The sequence below is a fragment of the Thermobia domestica genome, chromosome 7 (genome assembly GCF_964235325.1).
Source record: "Thermobia domestica chromosome 7, izTheDome1.hap1.1, whole genome shotgun sequence".
Lineage (NCBI taxonomy): Eukaryota > Metazoa > Arthropoda > Insecta > Zygentoma > Lepismatidae > Thermobia > Thermobia domestica.
The window spans coordinates 98,458,456-98,485,643 of NC_137460.1; positions in this window are offsets into that span (position 1 = coordinate 98,458,456).

Genomic DNA, 27,188 nt, shown 5'->3' on the forward strand with positions numbered 1-27,188 from the left:
AGGAAAAGCAAGTAGAACCAGAAAACCAACCAAAAATGAAAAGAATCATTAATATGCAATCTCTCAAACAAAACTACAAAACCACAACCAACTGAAAGTACTGGGAAAAGACTTTCCACTTCTTAACACACGAAACAATTCAGATTGCTCTGAAAAGGAACCCGAGAAACACACACAGAAATTAAAACCTTATTCTACCAAATAGCAATAAAAGACGCTACAAACACCGCTCAAAGAATACTGACAGCTGAAAAAATCTCACAGACCTCCTATATACCATATACACCAACATTTTACAACCAAGCATGAAAAGGAAAAAAGAATAGCACTCGCACCAAACCATCACACCTCGAGGAATGCTGAGCAAAAGAAGAATGCGAGGGAGAAATTCTGTAACCACCAGACTCATCACTAGATAGGAGAGGGCTGGATAGTCTTATGTATATTATTACATTAGACTTGGTGACAAAACATTTCTCCTGCGCAAACACACAACCACAGGGGGACCAGTTGTCGGTTGCCCATGCGAACGACTACGTTCACATGGAGTTAACTCAGACAGAAACGGGCCCTAAGAAACCTTTATACGAAAACAGAACTGAAGCCCATCGTGAAAATAATCCTAGGCACGAAACAAAAACGTGAAACAGAAAAACCTGCCAAAAATCATAGGTGTGTTGGGACTCACCATGCAAACAAACCAAACCCGATCAAAATACCGGGATGTAGCAAGATAAAAGACAATGCTGTCTTTTAGACACAAAAAATACACCACATGCCCACAAACAAACGAGAAACTCTGAGAGAGGACGAAAAAAAGGAAAAAGGAAAAAAGGAAAAAAGAAAAAAACAAAAATATAATAATAAAGAAAAGAAGGAAAACCAGGAGAAGTAAATATTAAAACAAAAGAATAAAACAGAAACCTATCCAACCAAGAAAACTGGAAACACAGAATGAATAAACAATTGAAGCTAGAACCCATGAGGAAAGAAAAAAACACAACCAAAACCGTCAAACATCCCAACCAGAAACCACAAATGAGAGATCGAAAACAAACCACACACACGCACAAAAAGGCTTTAATGCAGACCGAAAGATCGAACTAAAAGATCAAAAAAACAAGCATTAAAAGCAAGTGAAACAACAATTATAACAGAAAAAAATACCGAGACACGGAAGACGAAACATAATAAAGAAAACAGAAAGAACAGCAAAAAATAACGAAACAACAGAAACAATAACCATATTTATAGTGAAACAACCACACGTGTGGCCACATCGACATAAACCAAACTATTTAACGAATAATAATATTAATAATAGCAACAACAGTAATAATACCAATAATAACAAAAAAAGAGAAGGAAAAAGGGAAAGAAAAAAGGACGATATACAGGGGAAAACTAAAGCCCCATCTGATTTTATATACATTACACACATATATATGTATATATAAATCTTTGCACACAAACGCTGGAATAAAGGAGAATCCAAGCTCTTTCGAAGCAAAGGAAAAGAACGCTGGGTGTAAATGGAGGAACCGGGCTCTATGTCCCACCTGCACACTTGATTATAAAGATTACGTGAAGTCGCCAAGCTAGGACGACTGGGGCATATTTAGGTCTTTTCGATCCCCGCTCACCCTCTTGAACACCAAAGAACCACTACTTGTGGTATGAAGCACAGAATTTTCCTTTGAAACTTACTATATAAAAACCAAATCAAACCTCCGGAGAAAGGAGGAAGGGGATGACCCCAACAAATTTATTACAACAAATAAAAATGAAACCATAGCATATTCTTAAACAAAGAAAAGGACATTCCAATCAAAAAGAACCCAGACTAAGGAGAAGGAGTAACAGAGAAAGAGAACTACGCGGGCACCGTAACAAAAGCACGCTCGCAAACACACAGGTATCACGTGATCAGCCAGCCAGGTCACACCCACAGAAACAGAGGGAAAGTCTACAACCTGCCACTTTGGAAGCAGACTGCAACGAGAAAACCACGCAAGAAGCCCCGGCTGACGAGACGAGTTGTAGAAATAGTTGGAGCTCTACTATCCTGGGCCAACGCACACCAAGCAGTCATTAAGACAAGAAATTAAAAAATCGAAACTGTACTTGTCAGTAGAAAAGCAAATCTAACAACGAAAACTCCTATACCTCGTAAAGACCTGTGTGAAAACGTACTTTTTAATACGAACCCTCCAAGACTGTGGAACTGCGGAAAACCCAAATCAAAGAATACCCTTTAACACAATGGAGAAGCCAAAGACCGGAAGAAGTGAACCAAGGCCAAACAAGAAAAGAAGAGAAGAGTAAAGGAGCAATACTCCAAAACGAGCAAACAATCCAGAACCCCTTGGCCCAACTAAAGGCTGAGCGGGGAAAGGAAAGAGAACCTTAAAAACACTACGCAAGCTAGTCTACTATGACGCCTTGCGCAACACTACGAAGCCAAGCCAAAAAAAAAGAGGCCCAACTTGGAAAACCCCGAATACGGCTTCAAAAATCAGATATGAACTTGGTTGAATACGCCAAAGCACCAACCAATTTCAAAACCAAACACAAAAAATATATTTTTTAATAAAACTCAAATTGAAATAAACAGAGAAGTCATTGAACACCACAGACAAGTAGAACCAACATTATAAAAAAAAGGGGGGAACTTGCCCTAGAGAAGCGAGAATCTCCCTTTAGCCCACACGATACAAAAAGAGGCAATCCAGAGAAAAACAAGTAACTCTGGACTTCCCAAAAAGAAATATTCCAACCACAACAACAAGAGCGAACAACAACCGAAAAGAACCAAATCATAGAAAGACGAAAACAAAAACACCCCACAAAGAAAACCAAGAAGGGAATCGATAAAAGACCTTACGAGTTTCTGAACAACTTCCCAAAAATAAAACAAAGAAGCTAACACCAAAGGAACAAGGGTCTCTCTCAGAACCAACAAACCTTCAAAACAGAGTTAAAATTTTACATACCCTACCCAAACAATACTGAAAAACCACCACCAACAAACCCAACAAAACAACGACGAAAAGAAAAAAAGAAAAAGAAGAGAAGGAAAAGCAAGTAGAACCAGAAAACCAACCAAAAATGAAAAGAATCATTAATATGCAATCTCTCAAACAAAACTACAAAACCACAACCAACTGAAAGTACTGGGAAAAGACTTTCCACTTCTTAACACACGAAACAATTCAGATTGCTCTGAAAAGGAACCCGAGAAACACACACAGAAATTAAAACCTTATTCTACCAAATAGCAATAAAAGACGCTACAAACACCGCTCAAAGAATACTGACAGCTGAAAAAATCTCACAGACCTCCTATATACCATATACACCAACATTTTACAACCAAGCATGAAAAGGAAAAAAGAATAGCACTCGCACCAAACCATCACACCTCGAGGAATGCTGAGCAAAAGAAGAATGCGAGGGAGAAATTCTGTAACCACCAGACTCATCACTAGATAGGAGAGGGCTGGATAGTCTTATGTATATTATTACATTAGACTTGGTGACAAAACATTTCTCCTGCGCAAACACACAACCACAGGGGGACCAGTTGTCGGTTGCCCATGCGAACGACTACGTTCACATGGAGTTAACTCAGACAGAAACGGGCCCTAAGAAACCTTTATACGAAAACAGAACTGAAGCCCATCGTGAAAATAATCCTAGGCACGAAACAAAAACGTGAAACAGAAAAACCTGCCAAAAATCATAGGTGTGTTGGGACTCACCATGCAAACAAACCAAACCCGATCAAAATACCGGGATGTAGCAAGATAAAAGACAATGCTGTCTTTTAGACACAAAAAATACACCACATGCCCACAAACAAACGAGAAACTCTGAGAGAGGACGAAAAAAAGGAAAAAGGAAAAAAGGAAAAAAGAAAAAAACAAAAATATAATAATAAAGAAAAGAAGGAAAACCAGGAGAAGTAAATATTAAAACAAAAGAATAAAACAGAAACCTATCCAACCAAGAAAACTGGAAACACAGAATGAATAAACAATTGAAGCTAGAACCCATGAGGAAAGAAAAAAACACAACCAAAACCGTCAAACATCCCAACCAGAAACCACAAATGAGAGATCGAAAACAAACCACACACACGCACAAAAAGGCTTTAATGCAGACCGAAAGATCGAACTAAAAGATCAAAAAAACAAGCATTAAAAGCAAGTGAAACAACAATTATAACAGAAAAAAATACCGAGACACGGAAGACGAAACATAATAAAGAAAACAGAAAGAACAGCAAAAAATAACGAAACAACAGAAACAATAACCATATTTATAGTGAAACAACCACACGTGTGGCCACATCGACATAAACCAAACTATTTAACGAATAATAATATTAATAATAGCAACAACAGTAATAATACCAATAATAACAAAAAAAGAGAAGGAAAAAGGGAAAGAAAAAAGGACGATATACAGGGGAAAACTAAAGCCCCATCTGATTTTATATACATTACACACATATATATGTATATATAAATCTTTGCACACAAACGCTGGAATAAAGGAGAATCCAAGCTCTTTCGAAGCAAAGGAAAAGAACGCTGGGTGTAAATGGAGGAACCGGGCTCTATGTCCCACCTGCACACTTGATTATAAAGATTACGTGAAGTCGCCAAGCTAGGACGACTGGGGCATATTTAGGTCTTTTCGATCCCCGCTCACCCTCTTGAACACCAAAGAACCACTACTTGTGGTATGAAGCACAGAATTTTCCTTTGAAACTTACTATATAAAAACCAAATCAAACCTCCGGAGAAAGGAGGAAGGGGATGACCCCAACAAATTTATTACAACAAATAAAAATGAAACCATAGCATATTCTTAAACAAAGAAAAGGACATTCCAATCAAAAAGAACCCAGACTAAGGAGAAGGAGTAACAGAGAAAGAGAACTACGCGGGCACCGTAACAAAAGCACGCTCGCAAACACACAGGTATCACGTGATCAGCCAGCCAGGTCACACCCACAGAAACAGAGGGAAAGTCTACAACCTGCCACTTTGGAAGCAGACTGCAACGAGAAAACCACGCAAGAAGCCCCGGCTGACGAGACGAGTTGTAGAAATAGTTGGAGCTCTACTATCCTGGGCCAACGCACACCAAGCAGTCATTAAGACAAGAAATTAAAAAATCGAAACTGTACTTGTCAGTAGAAAAGCAAATCTAACAACGAAAACTCCTATACCTCGTAAAGACCTGTGTGAAAACGTACTTTTTAATACGAACCCTCCAAGACTGTGGAACTGCGGAAAACCCAAATCAAAGAATACCCTTTAACACAATGGAGAAGCCAAAGACCGGAAGAAGTGAACCAAGGCCAAACAAGAAAAGAAGAGAAGAGTAAAGGAGCAATACTCCAAAACGAGCAAACAATCCAGAACCCCTTGGCCCAACTAAAGGCTGAGCGGGGAAAGGAAAGAGAACCTTAAAAACACTACGCAAGCTAGTCTACTATGACGCCTTGCGCAACACTACGAAGCCAAGCCAAAAAAAAAGAGGCCCAACTTGGAAAACCCCGAATACGGCTTCAAAAATCAGATATGAACTTGGTTGAATACGCCAAAGCACCAACCAATTTCAAAACCAAACACAAAAAATATATTTTTTAATAAAACTCAAATTGAAATAAACAGAGAAGTCATTGAACACCACAGACAAGTAGAACCAACATTATAAAAAAAAAGGGGGGAACTTGCCCTAGAGAAGCGAGAATCTCCCTTTAGCCCACACGATACAAAAAGAGGCAATCCAGAGAAAAACAAGTAACTCTGGACTTCCCAAAAAGAAATATTCCAACCACAACAACAAGAGCGAACAACAACCGAAAAGAACCAAATCATAGAAAGACGAAAACAAAAACACCCCACAAAGAAAACCAAGAAGGGAATCGATAAAAGACCTTACGAGTTTCTGAACAACTTCCCAAAAATAAAACAAAGAAGCTAACACCAAAGGAACAAGGGTCTCTCTCAGAACCAACAAACCTTCAAAACAGAGTTAAAATTTTACATACCCTACCCAAACAATACTGAAAAACCACCACCAACAAACCCAACAAAACAACGACAAAAAGAAAAAAGAAAAAGAAGAGAAGGAAAAGCAAGTAGAACCAGAAAACCAACCAAAAATGAAAAGAATCATTAATATGCAATCTCTCAAACAAAAGTACAACCCGCAACCAACTGAAAGTACTGGGAAAAGACTTTCCACTTCTTAACACACGAAACAATTCAGATTGCTCTGAAAAGGAACCCGAGAAACACACACAGAAATTAAAACCTTATTCTACCAAATAGCAATAAAAGACGCTACAAACACCCCTCAAAGAATACTGACAGCTGAAAAAAATCTCACAGACCTCCTATATACCATATACACCAACATTTTACAACCAAGCATGAAAAGGAAAAAAGAATAGCACTCGCACCAAACCATCACACCTCGAGGAATGCTGAGCAAAAGAAGAATGCGAGGGAGAAATTCTGTAACCACCAGACTCATCACTAGATAGGAGAGGGCTGGATAGTCTTATGTATATTATTACATTAGACTTGGTGACAAAACATTTCTCCTGCGCAAACACACAACCACAGGGGGACCAGTTGTCGGTTGCCCATGCGAACGACTACGTTCACATGGAGTTTACTCAGACAGAAACGGGCCCTAAGAAACCTTTATACGAAAACAGAACTGAAACCCATCGTGAAAATAATCCTAGGCACAAAACAAAAACGTGAAACAGAAAAACCTGCCAAAAATCATAGGTGTGTTGGGACTCACCATGCAAACAAACCAAACCCGATCAAAATACCGGGATGTAGCAAGATAAAATACAATGCTGTCTTTTAGACACAAAAAATACACCACATGCCCACAAACAAACGAGAAACTCTGAGAGAGGACGAAAAAAAGGAAAAAGGAAAACAGGAAAAAAGAAAAAAAAACAAAAATATAATAATAAAGAAAAGAAGGAAAACCAGGAGAAGTAAATATTAAAAAAAAAGAGTAAAACAGAAACCTATCCAACCAAGAAAACTGGAAACACAGAATGAATAAACAATTGAAGCTAGAACCCATGAGGAAAGAAAAAAACACAACCAAAACCGTCAAACATCCCAACCAGAAACCACAAATGAGAGATCGAAAACAAACCACACACACGCACAAAAAGGCTTTAATGCAGACCGAAAGATCGAACTAAAAGATCAAAAAAACAAGAATTAAAAGCAAGTGAAACAACAATTATAACAGAAAAAAATACCAAGACACGGAAGACGAAACATAATAAAGAAAACAGAAAGAACAGCAAAAAATAACGAAACAACAGAAACAATAACCATATTTATAGTGAAACAACCACACGTGTGGCGACATCGGCATAAACCAAACTATTTAACGAATGATAATAATAATAATAACAATAATAATAACAGTAATAAAACCAATAATAACGAGAAACAGAAGGAAAAAGGGAAAGAAAAAAAAGGTCGATATACTGGGGAAAACTAAAGCCCCCCTGATTTTATATACATCTCACACAAATATATGTGTGTATATAAATCTTTGCACACAAACGCTGGAATAAAGGAGAATCCAAGCTCTTTCGAAGCAAAGGAAAAGAACGCTTGGTGTAAATGGAGGAACCGGGCTCTATGTCCCACCTGCACACTTGATTATAAAGATTACGTGAAGTCGCCAAGCTAGGACGACTGGGGCATAGTTAGGTCTTTTCGATCCCCGCTCACCCTCTTGAACACCAAAGATCCACTACTTGTGGTATGAAGCACAGAATTTTCCTTTGAAACTTACTATATAAAAACCAAATCAAACCTCCGGAGAAAGGAGGAAGGGGATGACCCCAACAAATTTATTACAACAAATAAAAATGAAACCATAGCATATTCTTAAACAAAGAAAAAAACATTCCAATCAGAAAGAACCCAGACTAAGGAGAAGGAGTAACAGAGAAAGAGAACTACGCGGGCACCGTAACAAAAGCACGCTCGCAAACACACAGGTATCACGTGATCAGCCAGCCAGGTCACACCCACAGAAACAGAGGGAAAGTCTACAACCTGCCACTTTGGAAGCAGACTGCAACGAGAAAACCACGCAAGAAGCCCCGGCTGACGAGACGAGTTGTAGAAATAGTTGGAGCTCTACTATCCTGGGCCAACGCACACCAAGCAGTCATTAAGACAAGAAATTAAAAAATCGAAACTGTACTTGTCAGTAGAAAAGCAAATCTAACAACGAAAACTCCTATACCTCGTAAAGACCTGTGTGAAAACGTACTTTTTAATACGAACCCTCCAAGACTGTGGAACTGCGGAAAACCCAAATCAAAGAATACCCTTTAACACAATGGAGAAGCCAAAGACCGGAAGAAGTGAACCAAGGCCAAACAAGAAAAGAAGAGAAGAGTAAAGGAGCAATACTCCAAAACCAGCAAACAATCCAGAACCCCTTGGCCCAACTAAAGGCTGAGCGGGGAAAGGAAAGAGAACCTTAAAAACACTACGCAAGTTAGTCTACTATGACACCTTGCGCAACACTACGAAGCCAAACCAAAAAAAAGGGGCCCAACTTGGAAAACCCCGAATACGGCTTCAAAAATCAGATATGAACTTGGTTGAATACGCCAAAGCACCAACCAATTTCAAAACCAAACACAAAAAATATATTTTTTAATAAAACTCAAATTGAAATAAACAGAGAAGTCATTGAACACCACAGACAAGTAGAACCAACATTATAAAAAAAAGGGGGGAACTTGCCCTAGAGAAGCGCGAGTCTCCCTTTAGCCCACACGATACAAAAAGAGGCAATCCAGAGAAAAACAAGTAACTCTGGACTTCCCAAAAAGAAATATTCCAACCACAACAACAAGAGCGAACCACAACCGAAAAGAACCAAATCATAGAAAGACGAAAACAAAAACACCCCACAAAGAAAACCAAGAAGGGAATCGATAAAAGACCTTACGAGTTTCTGAACAACTTCCCAAAAATAAAACAAAAAAGCTAACACCAAAGGAACAAGGGTCTCTCTCAGGACCAACAAACCTTCAAAACAGAGTTAAAATTTTACATACCCTACCCAAACAATACTGAAAAACCACCACCAACAAACCCAACAAAACAACGACGAAAAGAAAAAAGAAAAAGAAGAGAAGGAAAAGCAAGTAGAACCAGAAAACCAACAAAAAATGAAAAGAATCATTAATATGCAATCTCTCAAACAAAACTACAAACCACAACCAACTGAAAGTACTGGGAAAAGACTTTCCACTTCTTAACACACGAAACAATTCAGATTGCTCTGAAAAGGAACCCGAGAAACACACACAGAAATTAAAACCTTATTCTACCAAATAGCAATAAAAGACGCTACAAACACCCCTCAAAGAATACTGACAGCTGAAAAAAATCTCACAGACCTCCTATATACCATATACACCAACATTTTACAACCAAGCATGAAAAGGAAAAAAGAATAGCACTCGCACCAAACCATCACACCTCGAGGAATGCTGAGCAAAAGAAGAATGCGAGGGAGAAATTCTGTAACCACCAGACTCATCACTAGATAGGAGAGGGCTGGATAGTCTTATGTATATTATTACATTAGACTTGGTGACAAAACATTTCTCCTGCGCAAACACACAACCACAGGGAGACCAGTTGTCGGTTGCCCATGCGAACGACTACGTTCACATGGAGTTAACTCAGACAGAAACGGGCCCTAAGAAACCTTTATACGAAAACAGAACTGAAACCCATCGTGAAAATAATCCTAGGCACAAAACAAAAACGTGAAACAGAAAAACCTGCCAAAAATCATAGGTGTGTTGGGACTCACCATGCAAACAAACCAAACCCGATCAAAATACCGGGATGTAGCAAGATAAAATACAATGCTGTCTTTTAGACACAAAAAATACACCACATGCCCACAAACAAACGAGAAACTCTGAGAGAGGACGAAAAAAAGGAAAAAGGAAAACAGGAAAAAAAAAACAAAAATATAATAATAAAGAAAAGAAGGAAAACCAGGAGAAGTAAATATTAAAACAAAAGAATAAAACAGAAACCTATCCAACCAAGAAAACTGGAAACACAGAATGAATAAACAATTGAAGCTAGAACCCATGAGGAAAGAAAAAAACACAACCAAAACCGTCAAACATCCCAACCAGAAACCACAAATGAGAGATCGAAAACAAACCACACACACGCACAAAAAGGCTTTAATGCAGACCGAAAGATCGAACTAAAAGATCAAAAAAACAAGCATTAAAAGCAAGTGAAACAACAATTATAACAGAAAAAAATACCGAGACACGGAAGACGAAACATAATAAAGAAAACAGAAAGAACAGCAAAAAATAACGAAACAACAGAAACAATAACCATATTTATAGTGAAACAACCACACGTGTGGCCACATCGACATAAACCAAACTATTTAACGAATAATAATAATAATAATAGCAACAACAGTAATAATACCAATAATAACAAAAAAAGAGAAGGAAAAAGGGAAAGAAAAAAGGACGATATACAGGGGAAAACTAAAGCCCCATCTGATTTTATATACATTACACACATATATATGTATATATAAATCTTTGCACACAAACGCTGGAATAAAGGAGAATCCAAGCTCTTTCGAAGCAAAGGAAAAGAACGCTGGGTGTAAATGGAGGAACCGGGCTCTATGTCCCACCTGCACACTTGATTATAAAGATTACGTGAAGTCGCCAAGCTAGGACGACTGGGGCATATTTAGGTCTTTTCGATCCCCGCTCACCCTCTTGAACACCAAAGAACCACTACTTGTGGTATGAAGCACAGAATTTTCCTTTGAAACTTACTATATAAAAACCAAATCAAACCTCCGGAGAAAGGAGGAAGGGGATGACCCCAACAAATTTATTACAACAAATAAAAATGAAACCATAGCATATTCTTAAACAAAGAAAAGGACATTCCAATCAGAAAGAACCCAGACTAAGGAGAAGGAGTAACAGAGAAAGAGAACTACGCGGGCACCGTAACAAAAGCACGCTCGCAAACACACAGGTATCACGTGATCAGCCAGCCAGGTCACACCCACAGAAACAGAGGGAAAGACTACAACCTGCCACTTTGGAAGCAGACTGCAACGAGAAAACCACGCAAGAAGCCCCGGCTGACGAGACGAGTTGTCGAAATAGTTGGAGCCCTACTATCCTGGGGCAACGCACACCAAGCAGTCATTAAGACAAGAAATTAAAAAATCGAAACTGTACTTGTCAGTACAAAAGCAAATCTAACAACGAAAACTCCTATACCTCGTAAAGACCTTTGTGAAAACGTACTTTTTAATACGAACCCTCCAAGACTGTGGAACTGCGGAAAACCCAAATCAAAGAATACCCTTTAACACAATGGAGAAGCCAAAGACCGGTAGAAGTGAACCAAGGCCAAACAAGAAAAGAAGAGAAGAGTAAAGGAGCAATACTCCAAAACCAGCAAACAATCCAGAACCCCTTGGCCCAACTAAAGGCTGAGCGGGGAAAGGAAAGAGAACCTTAAAAACACTACGCAAGCTAGTCTACTATGACGCCTTGCGCAACACTACGAAGCCAAACCAAAAAAAAGGGGCCCAACTTGGAAAACCCCGAATACGGCTTCAAAAATCAGATATGAACTTGGTTGAATACGCCAAAGCACCAACCAATTTCAAAACCAAACACAAAAAATATATTTTTTAATAAAACTCAAATTGAAATAAACAGAGAAGTCATTGAACACCACAGACAAGTAGAACCAACATTATAAAAAAAAGGGGGAACTTGCCCTAGAGAAGCGCGAGTCTCCCTTTAGCCCACACGATACAAAAAGAGGCAATCCAGAGAAAAACAAGTAACTCTGGACTTCCCAAAAAGAAATATTCCAACCACAACAACAAGAGCGAACCACAACCGAAAAGAACCAAATCATAGAAAGACGAAAACAAAAACACCCCACAAAGAAAACCAAGAAGGGAATCGATAAAAGACCTTACGAGTTTCTGAACAACTTCCCAAAAATAAATCAAAAAAAGCTAACACCAAAGGAACAAGGGTCTCTCTCAGGACCAACAAACCTTCAAAACAGAGTTAAAATTTTACATACCCTACCCAAACAATACTGAAAAACCACCACCAACAAACCCAACAAAACAACGACGAAAAGAAAAAAAGAAAAAGAAGAGAAGGAAAAGCAAGTAGAACCAGAAAACCAACAAAAAATGAAAAGAATCATTAATATGCAATCTCTCAAACAAAACTACAAACCACAACCAACTGAAAGTACTGGGAAAAGACTTTCCACTTCTTAACACACGAAACAATTCAGATTGCTCTGAAAAGGAACCCGAGAAACACACACAGAAATTAAAACCTTATTCTACCAAATAGCAATAAAAGACGCTACAAACACCCCTCAAAGAATACTGACAGCTGAAAAAAATCTCACAGACCTCCTATATACCATATACACCAACATTTTACAACCAAGCATGAAAAGGAAAAAAAGAATAGCACTCGCACCAAACCATCACACCTCGAGGAATGCTGAACAAAAGAAGAATGCGAGGGAGAAATTCTGTAACCACCAGACTCATCACTAGATAGGAGAGGGCTGGATAGTCTTATGTATATTATTACATTAGACTTGGTGACAAAACATTTCTCCTGCGCAAACACACAACCACAGGGGGACCAGTTGTCGGTTGCCCATGCGAACGACTACGTTCACATGGAGTTAACTCAGACAGAAACGGGCCCTAAGAAACCTTTATACGAAAACAGAACTGAAACCCATCGTGAAAATAATCCTAGGCACAAAACAAAAACGTGAAACAGAAAAACCTGCCAAAAATCATAGGTGTGTTGGGACTCACCATGCAAACAAACCAAACCCGATCAAACTACCGGGATGTAGCAAGATAAAAGACAATGCTGTCTTTTAGACACAAAAAATACACCACATGCCAACAAACAAACGAGAAACTCTGAGAGAGGACGAAAAAAAGGAAAAAGGAAAAAAGGAAAAAAGAAAAAAACAAAAATATAATAATAAAGAAAAGAAGGAAAACCAGGAGAAGTAAATATTAAAAAAAAAGAGTAAAACAGAAACCTATCCAACCAAGAAAACTGGAAACACAGAATGAATAAACAATTGAAGCTAGAACCCATGAGGAAAGAAAAAAACACAACCAAAACCGTCAAACATCCCAACCAGAAACCACAAATGAGAGATCGAAAACAAACCACACACACGCACAAAAAGGCTTTAATGCAGACCGAAAGATCGAACTAAAAGATCAAAAAAACAAGAATTAAAAGCAAGTGAAACAACAATTATAACAGAAAAAAATACCGAGATACGGAAGACGAAACATAATAAAGAAAACAGAAAGAACAGCAAAAAATAACGAAACAACAGAAACAATAACCATATTTATAGTGAAACAACCACACGTGTGGCCACATCGACATAAACCAAACTATTTAACGAATAATAATAATAATAATAATAGCAACAACAGTAATAATACCAATAATAACAAAAAAAGAGAAGGAAAAAGGGAAAGAAAAAAGGACGATATACAGGGGAAAACTAAAGCCCCATCTGATTTTATATACATTACACACATATATATGTATATATAAATCTTTGCACACAAACGCTGGAATAAAGGAGAATCCAAGCTCTTTCGAAGCAAAGGAAAAGAACGCTGGGTGTAAATGGAGGAACCGGGCTCTATGTCCCACCTGCACACTTGATTATAAACATTTCACTTCACTAATAACTTCCACTCTTATTGACCTAAATTTTAATGGTGAGTCATGAAGTATTCTGTGAGTGTTCTCAGCTTCGTGTCCATGCCATATCACAGTCCTGTATGTGCTGACTTGAGGTCCAAGACCCATTCAGAGCATTTAGCGTGGGTCCTGTTCCATTGCGTCCTTCCGCCCGCACACCCAGGCTGGGACCGTCATTTCGGCCGAGATCGACTGAAACGGTCACTAAGTTCACTATCTCTGTGACACTCCTCTTTACTTATCGTCCATGATGCAATGAGGTACACCCAAAAACCCGAAAACCGAAACCGCGGGAACCACGAACACAAAAGCACACATGCAACGCACACACACAAGACCATACGCATCCGGAGTTTCATCCGGTGTAAGACAGTGATGCGATGATCCACTCGCTCCTCTGCTTCGGGGGGCACGGAATACCAGTGCCATCCTGAAGATTTTCTTAGGTCCGGGAATATAAGATTCCATTCATTCAAAAACACTAAAGGACATATACACTCTAATTCTATTTACAGTTATGCAATGCTATTCGTTTTCATTGTAATAAGTTCTTCTTCTTATTTCAGAATAGCTGTTTGCTATTCGCTTTAAGATATTAAAATCATTTTCGTTTTCGACTATTTGTATTAGATTTTTACGTCTGATATTTTCCCTCTCTGGTATTACATCCTCTGTCAGAGGGCACCAAAAGATGTGGTGCTCTGGTGTTCCAATTTTGCTGCATTCAGAGATTGTATTCTCTTTGGCTTTTATTCTATATTGCGAATACTATTGCATTAGTAGAAAACATGTCGTATGTTTCAAATGTAACAATGGGGGCCCCGGTGGCTCAGTGGTAGAGCGTTCACCTCTGGTGCTTGGGGTTTTGGGTTCGATCCCACCCCTGCCAAGTGAACTTTGTTTTGGACAAACACCGTGTGCGTGGGTTTTCTCGGGGTTTTCCCGTTTCCTCTCACTTTCTTCATTCCACCATTTCATTCATTACTCATCATCACCGTCTTTTTAGTGTAACCGGCATAACTGTGGGACGTAAAACTCAAAGATTTCATTTCATTTCATTTTCAAATGTAAAAAATAATCAAAGTTAGGAGCGGATTAAGGGCGAAACGAACAGAGCCCAGGCTCCAGCGCCCCCCAAAAATCCCTCTCTAATACAAAAACATAGCAATTAGCTTTTCATATTATAGGTTTCAGACTCATGTTAAGTTTTTCTCGCTCGCCACGCTCGCCACGCTCGCCGTATCGATAGAGTTATGACTTCCTCAATTAGCGTCCTCACGATGCATGTATTGTGAGGGAGTGAGCTATTTTAGGTTTCTACTAAAAATCAAATTATTTTATAGCTTGTGACAATTGTTTTGAAGTGTCTCTGTGATTACTTGCAGCGAATCCAGGAGGTTCTCCAAATCTCCCTTACTCTGTTAGTGTTTTTACATGGATTATTGACCATTTTATTAGGCATAAGAGAGCGCGGTGGCTCAGTGGTAGAGCCTTTACCTCCGGTGCTTGGGGTCCGCGGTTCGATCCCAGCTCGCGCTGTGTGGAATTTGTAGTGGTAAAAGACCGTGCTCGTGGGATTTCTAGGGGATATCCTGTTTCCTCCCACTTTCTTCATTCTACTATTTCACTCATTTCTCGTCATCACTGTTTCCTTTAGCCTAACTGGCATAGGCGTCGGACGTAAAACTAAATGATTTAATTTCATTTCAAATTTCATTTCATTTCATTACGAATTTATGTTTTATACTGCAGTATATGGGCACTTAATTGTTAATAATGAATGTAATTAAACTGATTATTGTACATTTAAAGCTTATTAAAATATCACAACATAGTTATCGGTGTTTCGATAAGAATACGACGTTGTGGAAAGCAGCAAATAAAATTTATCCGCTGGAATTATTGTTAACATAGAGCCCCTTGAAATAGTCGTCTCCAGGGCCCCAAAAGCCTTAATCCGAACCTGATCATATTTTGTGACCATAAACAATGAGTTTGTGTAATTTAATCACCAAGTAATAAACAAGCACGTTTTCGTTAGAGGCATATACTATATCCTAAAAAAAAAAAAAAAAAAAAAAAAAATACGATTCTCTCTCGTAATACGCCGCAATATATCATTCACTATTCATTGCTATTTCCTAGGTAACCTTGAACTGTAAATTCGTAAAGAAGAATAACAAAAAAAAAAAAAAAAAAAAAAAATGAAACATAATCAAAGATTTGTGTGGTTGAATGTTTCGGATAGTATTGTAAATAGAAAAAACGTTCGTATTTTTTGGAGAAATTTACATTTTTCTTACACAACAATATTGCCTCTCGTTTTTTTCTCTATTTTTTTTAAATACTCATTTCTAAGGCATCTTACGTCTATTTAAGTATGAAATATTTTTATATAAGTGTAATTACCGTAAAATGCAACATAAATTACACGTTAGATACTGATACGCTAGAACTATATTACAATTTATATGAATAGCATGTCTACTAACAATTCGGGTATCAGCGGCTTTCATCAATATCAACTAGGAAAAAATAGAAATGAAATATGGTATTTTGTGAAAGCAAACCTTTAATAAGTACGAAAACAATGTCACAAACAGTATAAAATTCAAACTACTTGTCTAAAGGTAAATCTAATACTAATTTGCATAATAGTATTTTTCTAAATATCATATATAAATAACTTGTCGTGTTGCACAATATGGAGCGGCAAGTTTTGAGGGTCCGGCAAAATCTGCCATAATTATATTACTAAATTAAATATTTTTTTGTTGTTAACATAGTTCATGATGATGGTAGTAGTATTGGCCTCATCCTACTGCGTTTTTGATTTACCTCAATGAGGAGCCCCAAGGCCCGGGATCAATGACCTAGGGGTACTTAGGACCACCCCCTCTAAATTGTGGCAGGGGTACCTTGGCCCAACCCATAAATTTTGACAGGACTACCTAGGACCAACCCCCTTAAATTTCGGAAATTGCCAAACTTAAAAATTTGTTATGGTAGCCTGGGACCACAGTATGTACCTCTATCAGTATTGGGTGTCTATGTCGTTCCCTTTTATGAGTAAAAAATTGCCAAAAGTCAAATTTCGGGGGGGTTTGACCTAATTTATCCCCTTTGATGAGGTGTTATTACCCTATATAGTTATATGGACGTATACAGGGGTTCATTCCCTTTCATAAGACATGGGTATATTAATGCACCCCTTGAAAAATTTGGGAGGGGTACCTTGGCCCACCCCTTAATTTTTGAAAATTGACCAATTTAAACATTGGGTATTATATAACAGGACCCTAATATGTATTATGATAAATTCGGGTGGTCCACCTCATTCCCTTTCAGGGGTACAAAATTGCCAAAAATATGAACGTAAGCAATACGTTGTTCCACGTGTTTGGTTTTCGACCTAATTTATCTCCTTGGATGAGGTCCTATTACCTTATATGGTTATATGGTCATGTATGGGGGGTCCATTACCTATCATAAGACATAGGTCCATTTGTGCACCCCTTTAAATTCTTGGGAGGGCCCCCCCTTCCCTCTTGGCCCACCCCTTTAATTTTGGAAAATGTCAAATTTATTCATTTGATATCATAGTATAGGACCTCAATATGTATCATGATAAATTTGGATGGTCCACCTCGTTCCATTTTAGTGGTACAAAATTGCCAAAATATAAACGTAGGAAATACGTTGTACCACATGTTTGGTTTCTGGTCCTTTTTATCCCCTTTGATGAGATCCTATGATTACAGGGTTCCATTTCCTATCATAAGACATGGGTATATTGTTGCAACTTTCTTAAAATTTGGCAAGGGGTACACTGAAATTGTCCAATTTAAGCATAGTACAGGACCTCAATATGTTTCGTTGGTCCTATTGCTAAATTTTTTAGTACAACCACGTGTTCGGTTATTGAATCAATTTATCCTATTTGATAAGGTTATAAGGCATGGACGGGTATCCCCTTTCAATTTAGTAGGACCCTTCGGTTGTAGTACGGTCACGTGATCGATGGTTTGGTTTTGATTCGCGACTAGGTCCCTGGTCAATGTTCTCTAGGAATTAGGTGGAAACTTTGAAAGGAAAGATTCTTGGCATTTAACTTTTTTTCAACTTTCAAACTAAAAAAATCAAACCGAAGTTTTCAAAACAAAAATTGAAACGAAAACTTTTAAACGAAAATCTTGAAACTAAAAAATTTTCAAAACAAAAATTAGAAATGAAAAATTTTGAAAAATTTTCAAACAAAAATTTGAAACGAAAAAATTTCAAACAAACATTTTGAAACGAAAAAAAAATTCAAACATGAATTTTGAAAACAAAAAAGGTTGAAGCAATATTTTTTGAAACGAAAAAAAGTTTTCAAACTAAAACTTTGAAACATATTTTGAAACAAAACATTTTCAAGCAATATTTTTGAAACAAACATTTCGAAACAAATTTCAAACGAAAAATTTTCAAATAGAATTTAAATCAAACAGTGATCAGCTTTCACGGTTAACCGTTAAACTTTATCCGTTTTTTAACTATTCGATTAACAAATAAATGGTTTTCATTTATTCGATTAACAAATAAACGGTTTTTCAAATATTCGATAAACAGATGAACGGATTTTCCGTCTCTCGCCAACATTTACCAGTGAGTGCAAGAATTTACAAACTAAAACAAAAAAATTGTACTCCCTTTAAATACGTATCATTTTTGAAACAAGGTGTTAGTGTTTATTATGGATACACAGTGGAAACATCCATTTACCTGTATTCTCGCAGGACCTAGTGGGTGTTGAAAAACGTATTTTGTGAAGCGATTACTGTTACATCTCCCAACCATGATCAATGCGAAATTTCGTAAGATATACTGGTATTATGCAGAATGGCGAGACGTGTATGCAACAATGCCGGTTCCAGTAGAATTTCACGAAGGACTTCCACGAATGAAAGATTTTCAGCCTCAAGATGGACCACATTTGATTATTATTGATGACCATATGCGAGAAGTGAATAGTGATATTGTTGATATGTTCACAAAAGGATCGCATCATCGAAATATTAGTGTGATTTTTATAACACAAAATGTATTTCATCAATGTAAAGCAAATAGAACTATGAGTTTAAATTGTTCATATCTGGTGTTGTTTAAAAATCCACGTGACAAGTCACAAATCAAGCATATGAGTTATCAAATCATGCCTGAGCATCCACTGTTTCTACAAGAAAGTTATGCAGACGCAACAAGAAATCCACATGAATTTTTACTGATGGATCTTTAACAAGATACACCCGATGAAATGCGATTTCGTACAAATATTTTTTCCCGACGATTTGCATCATTATGTTTACGTACCAACAAAACATGTTTAAATTGTTGTGCATGTGAAAAGAATGACTTAGTCTGTTACGATGTCTCCTCCAGTGAAACACGCTGATCTGCTACGTGCTCTGCACAAAGCTAAACCAAGATTGCGTAAAGCTATTATTGCCAATGCAGACGCTTCATTAATTCATAGTATTTGTGAATGTTGTTATAATGTTTTAAAAGGCAATGTTCCACTGATAAGTGCACAGAAGTCAAGATTAAAGCGTTACAAGAACACGCTCCGCTATCTCGTAGACAATAAAAAATCATTGGATAAAAAGTAGAAACATTTAGCCGTACAACAAGGATGATTCTTACCTGCATTACTTGCACCTATTGTAGGAAGTGTGTTATACAGTATTTTGTTTAAACAATAAACATCATGGAACATAGCAAGAAGATGGTTTTAGTGCCACCAGAAATGCTTCAACGAATGCATGCATCATCATCATCCCATGTGAGTGAAAATCGAGAATCTAATCTCGATCGTGAAATGCAATCTATATTGAATACATCGTATCCAAGTGATGAAGGAAAATGGAATCAGTACAATACAATATTACAGAAATATCTTTATGTGATACGTTAACAAGAAGAACCAATACCACTTACAATTACATCAATGAAACCTAATGGTGACGTCCCGAATGTTGACGATAGCACGAAACAAGAAATTTTAGCCGCAATACCACAAATGTATCGCAAGAAAGCCGAACTACTATTCCATCGTTTAAAACAAGATGACGCAATTACCTGGGATCATAAAGGATATCGTTTACATCAACGATAATAAACTACATGGATCCAATATTGTAGATTTAATGTGCGATGTGACTCGACCGAGGAAACATTCTAATCCTAAAGGCTGGGAATTGTTTTGCAAATACCTTGCATCGTCAAACACACCTCAAGAATTGATTGGTAATCCACGAAGATTAAACTATATTGTCAAGCATAATAGTACAACAGCATCGGAAGGATCTTCACCACCAAAACCGGCACCTGAATTATTTTCTTCCGGAGAAGAAGAAGAAGAAGAAGATGATGATTATGTTTTAGAAGTCCGACCAAAAAGAAACGTATCATTCCACAATGGTCAACGTACAAACCATGAACAAAAAGTATAAATCCATTTATTACAATTCAGCACATCCTGCATCGTTTTCTACTGGAAAGAAATTATGGCAAGCCACAGAAAAATCTATACCTCTAGCCAAAATAAAACTTTGGTTAAACAAACAACCTACCTACACGTTACGTCGTCCTGTATGTCGTCGTTTCCGTAGAGATTTTTATCTTGTCAACAATATTGATTATCAATGGGAATGTGATTTAAATGATTTACAATCACTTCAAAACTATAATGACAATTACCGCTATATTCTTACAGTGATTGATGTGTTTAATCGGTACGGGTGGGCTGTACCACTAAAATCAAAGAGTGCCGAGGATATAGTGAATGAATTTGAAATGACTTTCCAGGACAGGAAACCAATTGTGCTACGTAGTGATCAAGGAACTGAATTTACCAACAAGACAGTACAAACACGTGCAACATGTTACAACAAAGGATCCAGATATTAAAGCCAGCATCGCTGAAAGATTTAATCAGACATTGAAACATCGTATGTGGAAATTCTTTACCAAATATCAAACATATAATTACATCAAAGTATTGCCTTTACTTGTAAAAGCATACAATGAAAGTCGGCATTCCAGTATTAAAATGGCACCTGCAAACGTTTCTCAGGACAATTTACTGGAGGTGTGGCATAACTTATACGACAAAAAGCTACAACGTTCAAAACAAGATACGGATTTATCTGTTGGTGATACTGTTCGTATTAGTAAAACAAAATGTATCTTTGACAAGGGTTACCTCGAGAACTGGACTTGGGAAATATTTAGAGTAAAAGCCATTCTACCAAGAAACCCACCAATGTATCGACTGGAGGATTTAAATCATCCACTCATCGATGGTGTTTTCTACAGAAAAGGATTACAACCAGTACCGCTCCCTTCGACGTTCCTCATCGATAAAACATTACGTACAAGAACAAAAGGTCACAGAAAGGAGTATCTCGTCCAGTGGAAAGGATATCCTTCCTCATTCAATTCGTGGATCCCTTCAACTTCATTGAAGAAGAAGAATGGAACCTGATCAAGATTTTTACGTTACACTTCAAAGTAATAGTTCCATGGATTATTTTCCAGAAAATACATTGACTTCATATATTACGAAATTACAACGACGTGTAGAGTTCCGCCAGAAATGGGATGCGACAATTGTAGAGATTCATTATCCACATTCTTTGCTGAACATTAACAGTAAAAACAATAAAATATATTACAAATCGTCAAGTAGTAGTGATCAGGAACCGGGGAAGTTTGTAACGATCCCTGTACGCTATTATAACAATATACGGGATCTTATTCATGCAATTAATATACATCATAAAGAAACCAATTTATTTATATCGCATGACGCAACTAATAATATATGCCTCATAAGACATCCCAATAAGGAAATCCATACTTCTGTACAAATATCACCAAGTGCAGGGCCGGATTTAGCATTTTGGCGCCCCTAGGATCAATTTTTTTCCGCCCCCTAGTCTGGTTAAAGTTACTTTTCTAAAAACGTTTATTACAAAAATATATCAGGCTTATATGCTAATTGCTTAAACACCACTCCGCAATGGAATTTTATCACTGCAATTCTTTTGAGGAATTTACTTGGTTCTGGACTTAACGAAATACCGTTAAAGTATTAACAAAAGATGACTGAACTTTACCAACAATTATTTGTTCCAATGAACTTCAAAATCAGAATGCTTTATTAGCCTGATTTTTTAAATCAATTCAAAAAATATGTTAAGTTATGGCTACTTATTTTTATTTCTAGATATTTTTTAATTTTTTTTATCTCGGCCGTGCGCCCCGTGGGGGCCTATTGGTAAATCCGGCCCTGACCAAGTGTTAGTTTAATTCTTGGATTTGAACCGAAAAGTGATTTAAAAGATATGGAAAAAAGACAATTTACATCGGATGTACGATTAGGCTTACCATCACAAATGTACGTCTATTGTGACATTATTGAATCTGTCATTGTTGGAGATACAATGGTACCCTTGCTACGAATTGTCAACATGGATCGTGTGAATCATACTTTTGGAAGTCATGCAGTACAAATCTTTAATCCTGCACATTATGTTCCGGTGGAAAAAATGGATTTGGGCAAATACAAATCGATATAAGGGATAGCACAGGTCATCGTATGCCATTCACCTTTGGAATGGTGTGTACAAAACTACATTTCCGTCGTCGTCGTCATGACTGATCCGTATTTGCAATACTACAAAAAACAAGCGTTGTCCGGTATCGGCAACGTCTATGTGGGAAGTCTCTATCAGGCAGGACATGGTATTGGAAGCTTCCTTGGTGGCTTATTTCGTTCAGTGTTACCACTTGTGAAGCAAGGAGCTAAAACTGTGGGAAAAGAATTATTAAAATCAGGTGCAAATATGATTAATGATGTTGTGATCTCGAATCAACCGCTGGAAGAATCGTTTCATCAACGTATGCAAGAGGCAAAATCAAATTTACAAGAAAAAGCTAAAAATAAGTTGAAAAGTATGCTGGGAAGTGGATATCATAAACGAAAATGGGATGACAGCTCTCAGTTTGAGGTGACCTTCCAACGATCAACAACAACAGCAATCTTACGAAGAGACGTAAATTATCACATAGGAAGAAGAAGAGATCATTGGCATCGTCACCAGATATTTTTTATTAATTCAACGATGGCTTTCTTACATCACCAATCCTGCGAATGTGTAAAAAGTGAATTGGACATTTTTTCAACGCTACGCACGCAAACCAGTGTTCTGGACAATCGTATTATTGGCTACAAACCAATTAGTTCAATAGCTGAAAATTCAACAATAGAATTTGTAGTGAGTGGTAGTAGTGATGAATATATTGATTTGCCACAAACCTTATATTACATCCAAGCACAAATTGTGAAACCAGATGGTTCCTCCTTCACCGAAACTGATAAAGCAATTGCACCTGTCAATGATTTTCTAAATGCTATGTTTAGTGAAGTACAAATCTACTTGAACAATAAACTGATTTAATTTCCGTCACATAATCATCCATATCGTTCGTAGCTGGAAAAACTGCTCAATTATAGTGATGGAGCACAAAATACACATTTACAAACAGCAATGTGATTTCAAGATACGGCTGGTCATATGAACGCAACCACCAGAGAGAACAAAGGATTTCAACAACGCTATGAACTGACAAAACAAAGTATGAAATTCGATATGATTGGACATCTTCATTGTGACATTTTTAATCAAGATAAATTTTTAATTCATGGAGCGGAATTGCGTGTGGAACTTATTCCTGCAAAACCAAACTTTTGTCTCATGGCCAGTGAAAGTGGTCTCAATGCAAAAATCAATATTCTAGAAGCATCGTTGCAGGTGAAAAAATTCAGCATTAGCCCTAGTGTCAAATTGGCACACAAGAAAATTTTACAATCTACACCGGCAAAGTATCGTCTGACAAGGGTTCAAATGAAATCATTTACCATCCCGAATGATATACATCCTAAACTATTGATAACCTATTTATGGGAACCTTGCCAAATCGTATTATTGTAGGATTTACATCGAATGAAGCATCCAGTGGAACTATTACCAGCAATCCATTTGAATTTCAACATCTAAACATTAATTTCTTTACATTCTACGTACATGGAAAAGCTGTACCTTCAAAACCATTGCAACCCAACTTTGAAGAAAATCTCTACATTTCATCGTACCACACATTGTTCTCAGGTTCTGGCATACATTTTACCAATACTGGAAATACAATTTCAAGAGCCGACTACAAGAATGGATCTACACTGTTTGTATTTGACCTAACTCCCGATTCTTCTGCTGGAGATTGTCACTATTGGAATTTACAACGACATGGAGCCATCCGATTGGAAGTTCATTTCCAAGAGAAATTAGCAGCACCTGCAAACTGTATTGTGTATGGGGAGTTTTCTTCACTCCTAGAGATCGACCACCAGCGCAACATTATCCTGGACTTTTAAATTACAAGGTACGTATACATTATGTATCATTTCCATTCATGATGTTGAATACATTACAATTAGCTAGTGGTTTAAACGGTAGTCCATTATTCAGAAATCATTTTACCGGGCTATTTGCAAGCGATGAGTTGCCCTCACGGATTTCTCTTCCTCTGGCAACCATTGTAAATACAGATCCATCTACAAAACTAGGAAGCCATTGGATACCAATTTATATTGATAATCGCGGTGTTGGAGAATATTTTGACAGCTATGGCCTTCCTCCTTATGTACCACAACATGTTGCATTCTTAAAACTTCATTGTATGTACTATAAATATAATAATAGCCAAATGCAAAGTCTTGGTTCATCAGTATGTGGCTATTATGTTTATTTTTATTTGTGTTGTAAAGCCCAAGGAAAATCTCTGCGTGAAATTCAATACTTGTTCACAACAGCACCCACGGTTAATGATCGTAGACTGCTGCAATATACCTCCCAGGTAATTTTATCATATTTATCATTGAAAGTGTATTTGTTTAATCATCATCTATTTCTATACTAATCATCTTTTTCCTCGTTCTTTTTACAGAATTCACAATACGAAGCTTTGCAAACGGGTGCTATGCTGCAAAACATGGAAACAAATCATCACAATCAAGAAGAGGAGGCGGTCTAATGAAGAAATCCAGCTCAATATACATCATTGTCAATAAGAAAGGAAAAGAAGACACCAGAATATGAACAAAATACAATTTATGCTTATCTATGTGTTTTTATTGTTCATTCCATCAATATGATACATACAACGTTGCCAGATTCTCCTAAAGAACTGTGCGATATAAGACGAGAACACTGGGCAAAGTTTCCACCTAATTCCTAGAGAACATTGACCAGGGACCTCGTCGCGCATCAAAACCAAACTATCGATCACGTGACCGTACTACAACCGAAGGGTCCTACCAAATTGAAAGGGGATACCCGTTCATACTTCATAATCTTATCAAATAGGATAAATTGATTCAACAACCGAACACGTGGTTGTACTAAAAAAATTAGCAATAGAACCACCGAAACATATTGAGGTCCTGTACTATGCTTAAATTGGACAATTTCAGTGGACCCCTTGCCAAATTTTAAGAAGGTTGCAACAATATACCCACGTCTTATGATAGGAAATGGACCCCTGTAATCATAGGTTCTCATCAAAGGGGATAAAATGGACCAAAAACCAAACACGTGGTACAACGTATTTCTTACGTTTATATTTTGGCAATTTTGTACCCCTAAAATGGAACGAGGTGGACCATACAATTTTATCATGAAACATATTGAGGTACTATACTGTGATACCAAATGTTTAAATTTGACATTTTCCAAAATTTAAGGGGTGGGCCAAGGTACCCCTCCCAAAATTTTAAAGGGATACACCAATGTACCCATGTCTTATGATAGATAATGAACCCCTATACATGACCATATAACTATATAAGGTATTAGGACCTCATCAAAGGGGGATAAATTGGGCCAAAAACCAAACACGTGGTTATACTAAAATTTGGCAATTTTGTACCCCTAAAAGGGAACGAGGTGAACCACCCAAATTTATAGTGATCTATATCAGGGTCCAATACTATAATACCAAATGTTTAAATTGGGCAATTTCCAAAATTAAAGGGGTGGGCCAAGGTACCCCTCCCAAAAATTTAAAGGGGTGCACAAATGTACCTGTGTGTTATGGTAGGTAATGGACCTCCTATACATGACCATATAATCTTATAAAATAATAGGACCTTATCCAAGGAGATAAATTAGGTCGAAAACTAAACACGTGGTACAACATATTGCTTACGTTTATATTTTTGGCAATTTTGTACCCCTGAAAGGGAATGAGGTGGACAACCCAAATATATCATAATACATATTAGGGTTCTGTTATATAATACCCAATGTTTAAATTGGTCAATTTTCAAAAATTAAGGGGTGGGCCAAGGTACCCCTCCCAAATTTTTCAAGGGGTGCATTATTATACCCATGTCATATGAAATGGAATGAACCCCTGTATACGCCCATATAACTATATAGGGTAATAACACCTCATCAAAGGGGATAAATTAGGTCAAAACCCCCCGAAATTTGACTTTTTGGCAATTTTTTACTCGTAAAAGGGAACGACATAGACACCCAATACTGATAGAAGTACATACTGTGGTCTTAGGCTACCATACCAAATTTTTCGATTTGGCAATTTCAAAAATTTAAGGGGATGGTCCTAGGTCCCCCTGTCAAAATTTAGGGTCTGGGCCAAGGTACCCCTGCCAGAATTTAGAGGGGGTGGTCCTAAGTACCTCTAGGTAATTGACCCCGGGTCTTGGGGCCCCTCATTGAGGTAAATCAAAAACGCGGTAGGGTGGGGCCAATACTACTATGGTAGTTACATTTACTAAGCTGATCTTTTGTTTGAATACTACATTCATAAATTATGTTTAGGTCGCATTAGTTTAAGGTCCCATGGACAATGCTAAATCATATGGTCAAGTAAATCCGAGCGCAAATTGCTTGATTGTTGTCAAATATAAGAACTCAATTCTAAAATAGTAGCGAATATCTGTTCCATTTAGTTAGTTATCACAGTTTTGATATGCCAACTAGTATTGTTTTTGTCACAAACAAGTTCCTTTTCATAGAAGAAAGAAAGAAGTTAACAGATATGGAAGAAAAATCAAGAAATAAAGATAAAAGAGTTAGTTGCACTGGAAGTGCAAACTGATACATTGAGATAGAAGCTCGATATTCAATTCTATGGATTACAATCTTTCCTC